Source organism: Pongo abelii, chromosome 7, assembly GCF_028885655.2.
Source record: "Pongo abelii isolate AG06213 chromosome 7, NHGRI_mPonAbe1-v2.0_pri, whole genome shotgun sequence".
NCBI classification, from domain to species: domain Eukaryota; kingdom Metazoa; phylum Chordata; class Mammalia; order Primates; family Hominidae; genus Pongo; species Pongo abelii.
Genome location: NC_071992.2, coordinates 123,152,214 through 123,162,255, shown reverse-complemented (window position 1 = coordinate 123,162,255; position 10,042 = coordinate 123,152,214). Strand labels below are relative to the sequence as shown.

Genomic DNA, 10,042 nt, shown 5'->3' with positions numbered 1-10,042 from the left:
CACTTGTTTGGAGGTATGAGAAGGGAGAATCTGGACTTGACAGGAGGCTATATGACTCACACATTCTCTGATGTAGGCTCCCGATCTGTTATTTCTTAGGAGAGAGGATCTGTCAGTAAAGAAAAGATAAATGAATGAGCGAGTTTGTTTGCCTTAATATTGGATTTAATATGAGAGGTTAAAAATGAATGAATGAAAATGAATGAAAAAAAACTTGAACTTCTATTTCTAATAATATTTCAGACTAGAAGGTCTCAGATACTACTCCTAGCACAGCGTAGCTGAAAATGCTATAAGGGGACTCTTCTGTCATGGGATCCTTGGGTTGTTACTTCACCAGCCAGAAAACTCTGTGGCCAGTGGTGCCTTTGCCTGAGTTTTGCTCGAGCCCGCTGCGCTCGTTCTGCCCACTCAGCCTAGCAGGCTGCGCTTGGCTTTTGTTACCAGCCCAGTTCCCACGCCTGCCAAGGGTGAGCCACACGTGAAACAATGAGGGGTGGGTAAGCGAGCAAGCACAAGGTCCAGCCACTGTGTGCAGCCATGCATGCCAGCTGCAGTGGGGCAGGCAGCTCTAGGCGCAGACACAGGCACTGGCTCTCTGCAAGGCTGCGACTGGACCAGGTGTACTACAAGTGGCTTCCACTGTGGACACCAGGGAATGCAGTGGCACCCAGAAGCTTGAAGATGCCAGGAACCACAGAGCCCCAAGAGGGTGTCACATCCCTGGCTTGGGGTGTTCCTAGGTCTGGAATCCCTGAAGGGCTGCAGCTCTTCTCTCCTTCTTTATTCTCTTCTTGTCACCTGCAACGTGGTGAGCAGGTTGGTGGGGCGGGGGGCGGAGGGGGGCCTGTCTTAGCCCTGTTTGTGTTACAGCTCTTTTAGTCCCTCCATTCAATGGGTCCTGAGTTCTTGTCCAATGTCCAGGAAGAATAAGGTACATGGACAACTGGAGGGTAAGAGTGAGCAAGGTGGAGAGGAGCTCTACAATAGTTCTCAGGAGACCTGGAGTGGGTAGCTCCCTTCCACAGGCAGGTTGTTCCCCAAGTGTGCAGCTCTTAGCAGAGAGGAGACCTGAAGTGAGTAGCTCTTTTCCGTACACAGGTTGTCCTGATGAGTGTGCAGCTCTTAGCAGAGAGGAGACCCAGAGTTGGTCTATATGCAGGCATGTTGTTTCGACGTCTGCACGGCCCTCAGCAGAAAGGAGACCCAGGGTCAGTAGCTCCTATGGGCAGGCAGGTGGCCCTGTTGTCTCTGAAGCCCTCAGCCGACAGGAGACTTTTCTACCCAAGAGCCTGTCTGCCTCCTGCCGTCATCAACCTGCTGTGCATGGCGCCCAGGCTGTTCCTGCGGAGAGGCGCTTGCAGGCTCATGTTGAGCCGCCCTCAGCCCTGCCTTGGCCTCCCTTCCATGCTGTGGCACCCAAAGTCCAGAGGGGGCTGAGGCGGCAGGGGGGGTTGGCCTATCAACACCACCCCAAGCATGCACACATCTGGCCAGGTCAAAACAGCGCTGGGGCTTGGCCACAACTTTGCTCTGAAATTGAAGCAGGCGCTGGGAGTGAGGAGAAGCCAAGTAGCAGGAGCAGGCACTTCTGAACCTGTGGGGGAAGAGGAGCTTCCTGGTCTCCAAGAGTGCCGGGACGCCCGGGTCCACAACCATGGCTGAGTGGCGGCAGCTACCGCTGGGAGGGTGGGGCTCCTGCCCCTCCCACTCAGAAAGGGGCGGGGCTCCTACCTGTCCTGGATCCTGCAGGCTCCATGGAGCAGGCAGCCCCCCGGCACCTCCCACACGGCAGCCGGAGTCATGGCAGCTGCTCCAGACAGGCCACCTCTGCCATCGCTTCCAAAAAGGTGATATCCTCAGTTAATACATTCTGAAAATAAGCAAACGAGAAAAGACAATAGGGAAACGTTATCTGTCTTGATTTTTGTTCTAAGTAAACTGTGAAAAAAGTCAAAATGAAAAATAGTTTCCCTTGAGAAACTAGCCACAGCCATGTAGTCACGTGGTTTTGGTGTGGGAATTCATACTAACCACATGGTGGGGGAAGGCCTCACAAAAACAAATATATATATATACACACACATACACACTCACACACACACTCTGTCTGGAGAAATGTACTTAAAAGCCAGATCTAAGGGACATGCAGAATGCAGAGAAAAAAGTAACTGATATTTAAAATTCTGTATCCAGTAAAACTATCTTTTAAGAATAAGGTCGAAATAAAGACAACTTCAGACACACAAAACTGAGATTTTATTACACAAAGATCTTCAGTAAAGCAACTTTGAAAATATATCCTTAAAGATCTGTGATGTAAGGTGAATAATGAGCTAAAAAATGTAAACATATAAAAATAATAGGGATTTAAAAAGGGTAATAAGAATGAATAATTTGTGAGATTAAAAATTCAACATTGAATTAACTGAAGCATCTACCATTACGTAAATTGAGTGATAGAAATTGAACCACTCTAAGGAGTTTGTATTATTCAGGAGAAAGAAAAAAGATATATAACCTTTAAAATTTGTTGTTACTTGAGTATTTTCAAATGTCTAGTATAACCATTAAAAACATAGAAAAATACTTTACATCTCCCAAACTATCAGAGAAAATGTAAAATGGTGAGAGAGGAAAATAATTGATTAATCACAAAACTAGCAAGGAAGAAAATTAGAGAAGTGAAAAAATAGAAAGTAGAATATAAGATGGTTGAAATTAATCCAACTATATCAGTAGTCACAATATATGTAAATAAATTATTTCTTCATGAAGAACAATGTTAGAATTGACAATAAAATCCAATTTTGTATTGTTTACAAAAGACAAAGATTAAAAACTGAGAACAAAGCATATTTACATATACTATGTAAATATAAATCAAAACAAGTCTTGTTTAGCTGTTAATAATATAGATAATAAAGAAAATTCATTTTAAGGCAAAAAGCAGCATTAGTGATCTTTGTCTTTTGGGAAATCAGATACTGATATATAATGTAAATATATATCAAAACAAGTCTAGTTTAGTTCTATTAATAACATAGGTAATATAAAAAATTCATTTTAAAGCAAAAAGCAGCACTGGTGATCTTTGTCTTTAGGGAAATCAGATACTGATAAATATTTTAATTTTGAAAAATGATATAACAATTCTTGGATACAACTATAGTGAAACTATCAATGTAAGAAAAATATTGATATATCTACATAATAATTGACAAATCATCTCTGAATTTTAGACTTTCTAATACTTCTCCCTCAGTATTCTCTCAAGTAGACAAAAGACATTAATAAAACTATAGAAAATTTGAACACCAAATTAATTCAAAGAACATATGCAGAAAACTCACACAACTATTGCAAAATACACATTCTTTGTCAGCATAAATATTTATAAAAATTTATTTTATTTTATTTTTTGAGATGGAGTCTCGTTCTGTCACCCAGGCTGGAGTGCAGTGGCGCGACCTTGGCTCACTGCAACCTCCACCTCCCGGGTTCAAGTGATTCTCCTGCCTCAGCCTCCTGAGTAGCTGGGACTACAGGCACATGCCACCACACCAGGCTAATTTTTGTATCTTTAGTAGAGACAGGGTTTCACCATGTTGACCAGGCTGGTCTCAAACTCCTGACCTCAGGTGATCCACCTGCCTCAGCTTCCCAAAGTGCTGGGATTATAGGCGTGAGCCACCGTGCCCGGCAAAAATTTATGATGTACAAGTCCATATAGCAGCTCATAACAAATTTCCAACATCTTTATGTACAGACATATTTATCAACCCAAAATGCAGCTTTGAAAATCTAAAACAGTAACATAAACTTAAAAAAATTAACATTTATATGCTAAAGAAGATATAGTACTGAAAATTAGACAATACTTAGAACTGGTCATTATTTCTTAATGATAAAAGTGACACTATTAGAGAAGTAGCAAAGACATAAAAGATAATATGAACCACTTTGAGGCAATGTATAAAAAATTTAGTTGAAATGAAGAAATTCCTAGATTTAAAAGTAACAAAATTGTCATTAAAAAAAACCCTGAGACGTACAACAATTTAAATATTCTGATCAGTGGTTTAAATGTTTCTCCCAAACACTATGTCACAGCTTTGGTATTTGGTTCACATTACTAGCCCCCCAAAATGTCTTTTTTATAAACTGAGAAAAAACATCTCCTGTACTATAACAAGAATATAAAAAATAAGTGTATAAAGATTTTAAAAGAATAAATATTTTTATTATTTTCAAATTCTGTGATTGTCTACTTAGCAAATCCAAATTTCTAATGAACAAACTATTACTAAAACTAACTAGAGATTTCAGCAAAATTGATACATAGCTAATATACAAGAGCTCATGGTGTGTCTTTACATCAGAGAGAAAATGTTAGACAATAATTTTTCTTTTTTGTTTTTGAGATGAAATCTCCCTCTTATCCCCCAGGCTGGAGTGCAATGGCACAATCTCAGCTCACCGCAACCTCCACCTGCTGGGTTCAAGGGATTCTCCTGCCTCAGCCTCCTGAGTAGCTGGGATTACAGGCACCTGCTACCAGGCCCGGCTAATTTTTGTATTTTTAGTACAGACGGGGTTTCACCATGTTGGTCACGCTGGTCTCGAACTCCTGACCTCAAGTGATCCACCCGCCTCAGCCTCCCAAAGTGCTGGGATTACAGGCATGAGCCACTGCGCCTGGCTGGCAATAATTTTTTTAAACCATTTGCAATAATAACTAAAAACAAAAGCACCTAGGAATAAATATAGCAAATTATGTACAGGACTACTTTGGAGAAATCTACCAAACTTTTAAAAAAGATTTTAGGGAGGACTTAATAAGTAAATGTAATGATGTGGCACGGTCATGTAATAACACAAAATAGCCTAAAAGACATCAATTTTAAAAATCTATAAATTTATGTAAAATCTAATTAAAATCTGAATACAGTTTTTTATATGAATGTGAAATTTAAATAAAAACTAAAGGGCCAATAACAGCAAAAAAATTCCCAAATAGTAGCTAGGGGGAAATGACTTATTAGATATCAAAACTTTTGTGAAGCTATAATGAACAAGACAGTGTAATAGTGGAAGAGCATTGGAAAAATTTTCTAGTTAAACCAAATAGAGAGCTTAGAAATAACACAACACCAGTAGAAAAAAAGGCAAATCAAGTATGGATTGCAGAGAAATAGGAAATTGAAGGACTACTTTTCAAAAAATGGTATCAAAAATTGGGTATCTGTATGGGAAAATGGAAATGGATCTCTACTTCACAATATAAAACAATTACAAAATGGATTAAGACTTAAATCTGACAAACAAAACCTTATAACTTTCAGAACAATATGTAGGAGAATAACTTTGTAAGCCTGTAGTTAGGGAATATTTTCGTAGACTCATAATATGTAAACTGAAAAATATTTCTACAGATCTGCAAGAAAAAGAGAACTCGAAAGAAAAATAAGCAGATGTAAACAGACATTTCATTGGAAAGGAAATGTAAGTGACCAATAAAAATGTGAAAAATACTAAACTTTGCTAATAATGAAATAAAATTTCATATTAACCTGACTTGCAAAAATTTTGAATGTTAGGCCAAGTGTTAATAAGATTATAGTCATCTCCTTCACTGTTGGTGGGTATATATAAATAGGGTCAACTTCTTTGGAAAACAGCTGGGCCTCACCTAGCAATATGGTAATGAAATGGTCTTAACTCTACTACAGTTTTTTGACTCCTAAGGCATATACCATAGATAGCGTTTGCACATATTTACATATAATTACACAGAACATGGATGGACATTCACGAGAGAATTGTTCATATTATTTCAAACATTGCTGACAAACTAAAATCCATCTAGAGTAGAAATGACATTCAAAGGGGCAATTCATACAATAAAACATTAATACAGGAGTGAAAACTAATAAACCTTAGCTATGCACACCAATGTAAATGAACCTCAAAAACATATAATGAGCAAAACAAGCAAGTCATAGAACAAATGCATTGTAATTCCTTGTACGTAAAGTTCACAACCAGGCAAAACTAAATACCGTACACTTTTGGGATATGTATGCATGTGGAAAACGATAGGAAAGGCAGGGAGATAAGTGCTAAATTCAGGCTAGTGGTTATTACTCTGCTGGGGAAGAGGGGATGAGACAGGGGGACAGAGAGTGATTCAAAGTTAAAAAGTGATTAAAGTTCTATTTTTCAAGCTGGCTGTCAGGTTCATGAATGTTCATTTTATTATTGTTGTTTATACATACAGGTATATCATATTCACTTTTGCATGCATTATATATTTTATTAAGATTAACATATTTAATATATGATATGGTTACAAATTTTTTAAGAAAAGGTTTGAGGGCCCACTATATTCTCCCTCTTCAGCTTGGTGATGTTGAAGCAGAGCAGCTACACGTTATTGGGGTGCTTGCTAAAACAATCAGCATGGCCTCAAGAGAAACATGGATAATTTTTAAAAATGGTACCGGTTCGAGGTTGTAAATTCCAGTCATTGAAAAAACAAGGGTACAAGGATAATTAGCACAAAGTTGACAAGGAGGAATACCTTAGTCACTCCTGAATGCACGAGAAAAACCAAGCACTGCTTAAACTGGAGGAAAAAATATTTTAGACGATTCAGGTTATAGTGTTATTGCTAGAAATTTGTTGCAGCCAGAAATTATTATTTTGTTTCTGGTCTGCAATGCACAACAGGCTGTAGTTGCCTCAAGAAATGTAGAATAAATACGCAAACATAATTAAATTAGAAAATTATTAAATTAAATTTTTTCCCCACTGAGTTATATAATGATTCCAGGTTTTCTCAGTCACTAGGTCCTTCATGTTTTAAAGCAAACTGCATAAGACAACCTGTATTTGAAAAAGTAAAAATCTATGTAGGTCACTTTGAATTCTGATATTCTTGTACAGAGCTAAAATTAGCAATGTATTGCATTGCTTCTTAAGTGTGTTCTGAAATTATTAACACATTCTCCAAGAGGCTAAACTTCTTCCAGGAAGGCTCTTATCTCAGAATAGTAAAGCTTTTCTGTTTTTTTCTAAAACAGCTATAAAATAAGACTATTATTTCCTGCCTTCCTCAAGACATGGTAGTATAGTTGATTGCTGAGATGTTTAAAAAGATCTATATGGTTCTATAGAATAAAGGACAAGTAAAGCATTATTATATTTGAACATATTTTCCCCTAATGAACTCTTCAGATTTTGGGGGGTTGGTATCATTCCAACAATTATAAATTAGGAAGAAATGTGTGTTTTCTCTCAAAGGGCAGTTGAACTTTGTTCAGAATGCTTAAGAAAACATCCGGTGGGATGTTTGCTGATGGAGCTATGTCAACTCATCTTCAAGATTCCCCTCTAGAACAGTACAACAGTTATGAGTGCAAATGCCATGAATATTTTATTATCACTGAGATCTCATCTCCTAGTGGTCACAGAGCTGTTCTAAACAGCTACTGCTGGAAGCTTGGACATGTTGTTTATTCAAGAACAAACTGAAGGTTAAACGATAACATAAAATTTTAAGAGTTAGCATTAGTCACAGGAACAAAACACTAGAGACATTTTTAGCCAATAAGAAGTGTGTGTGTGTGTGTGTGTTTGTGTGTGTAATTCTTCTCCATTGAGAAGCATTTCAACATTAAACAGTTAACAAATGAAAATGTCTAAGAAGATCCTTACAAGAGCTGAGCCATAGAATATTACAGTATTCACTGGATGAGGTGGTTTGACCCTGAGACTCTGTCTCCTGTTCCTCATGTGTTGTCCCCCTCCAGGGCTGCAGCAAGCAGGCATCTTTCTGATTGAGAGATTCAGAAACAGGAACAAAGGTCATGAATGTGTGACTCTACAGAGAGAGGAATTTAAAAGGAGATTACTCAGATAGTTCTTCTGTTCTTTTGATCTCTTAATCAAATTATATTTAAAAAGTCATAATTTCAGGCATTCTAGAAACAGTCTTGATTTATTTTTCTTGACAATTCCTTTTAGAATGTATGGTTGATAGCTCATTATAAGCAAATCTCCAAATGGAGGCTAACTACAGTCTTAAAGTATAACAATAACCAAGTGTAAATCTGAAAAATTTAATGTAAATCAGAAAATTGGGATGATTCATTTATTCATATATAATTACTGATTACCTGCTATGTGCTCAGCACTGGGCTGTGTACTGGGGGATGTAGCCAACCCACACATGGAACTCACAATATAGTGGGATGAGTTGTTTTTACAGCCACATATATCATCACACAAATGTGATGATAATTAATAACTACACACGCTATGCCAGAGTGCTACAATAAACAGCGTGTAGCTGGGGGACCGTGAACACACCACACACATATGCGTGCACGTACACACACACACACACACACACACACACACACACACACACACACACACGTCTTAGTGGCTGGAAATGTTTTTCTTGTTTTGTTCCTGTGCCTAACCCTAACTCCTTACAATTTTATGTTATCCTTTAACCTTCTCTTTGTTCTTGAGTAAACATGTCCAAGCTTCCAACAGAAGCTGGTTAGAACAGCCCTATGGCCACAAAGAGATGAGATCTCAGTGATTAATAAAAAAAATTCACAGCATTTGGACTCATAACTATTGTACTATTCTATAGAGGGAATCTTGAAGGTGAGTTGACATAGCTCCATCAGCATGGAGGGATTTCTGGCCATTAGAAATGCAGAATGGCTGCACAGTATTTCATGGTGTATATATACCACATTTTCTTTATCCAATCCATGGTTGATAGATACTTAGTTTGATTCCATGACTGGAAATCAGAGAAGAATTCCAAAGGAAGCAATGGTTCATCCAAAGATAAATAGAAGTTAGCTTGGCAAGGGATTGAAGATGAAGGATGTATGAAGAGAGTTCCAGGCATTTAAATATTTTTCAAAATTCAAAACCAAGACAGACTTTATGTTTCAGGAGAGTTTTTAAAATGTATTCACTGGAGTCACTTGTCCTCACAAACCAAACTGAATATACTCTAGGCTGAGAGAGACTGATGGCAGAATCACTAAGCAGTGGCTCCATCTCTGGTCTAACCATACCTTTAGGCGAGGTAAGCCACCTGTTACATGGAATGATATGTGAAACTTTGTAAGACCAGGTGAGCTCAAATATCATGACACATTGTTATCTTTCCATTCCACACTTTTATTTTTTACTTTGTTTTATATTCAAGAAATACTCTATGCAGGTTTGTTACATGGGTGTATTGTGTAATGGTGGGGATTGAACTTCTAGTGTATCCATCACCCAAATATTGAACATTACACCCAAATGGCAATTTTTCACCTCTTCCTCCTCTTCCTCCTTTTAGAATTCCCATTGTCTATTATTTACATTTTTATGTCCATGTGTACTCTTTGTTTAGCTCTAACTTATAAGTGAGAACATGCAGCATTTGATTTTCTGTTTCTGCATTAGTCACTTAGGATAATGGCCTCCAGCTCCATTTATGTTACTGCAAAGAACAAAGGACATGATTTCATTCTTTTCATTATATAAAAGACAACTGAACTTGTATGTTTATTGCAGCCCTATTCACAACAGCAAAGTGAAGAAGCCAACCAAAGTGTCCATCACTGATTGACTGGATAAAGAAGATGTGGTATATATGCACCATGGAATACTATGCAACCATCCTGCATTTCTAATGGCCAGAAATTCCTGCCATTAATTTCTTTCCTTTAGATTACACAACTTCAATAAAGGTATGGGCATTGTCCTCTATAAAGCCATTTGTCATGACTTTTCAAGACCTTGCATGATCTGGCACTTGTCTCCTCCCAGCCTCAGCTTCCCCTCATGTTTCTTTCCCTCATCCTCAGTATAGCCCCGCCACTGTAGCCTTTCAGTTCATCTAATATGCCATGTTTCTGCTCACCTCAGTCTTCACAGATACTCTTTCCTCTCCCTGATGTGCTCTTCATTCCCTTCTTTTTATCAGTAATTGCTCTTTTTAATTTAGATCACAATATAT

The 10,042-nt window shown here is 38.0% G+C and overlaps 1 long non-coding RNA gene across 1 annotated transcript; it reads left to right on the top strand.

Moving 5' to 3' along the window:
• The first annotated feature begins 545 nt into the window (after positions 1 to 545).
• On the top strand, positions 546 to 9,791 carry LOC129047508 (uncharacterized). The gene is made up of 3 exons (XR_008509237.2): positions 546 to 811; positions 5,436 to 5,505; positions 9,598 to 9,791. It is a non-coding gene; the product is annotated as an uncharacterized LOC129047508 (long non-coding RNA).
• Positions 9,792 to 10,042: the final 251 nt, after the last annotated feature.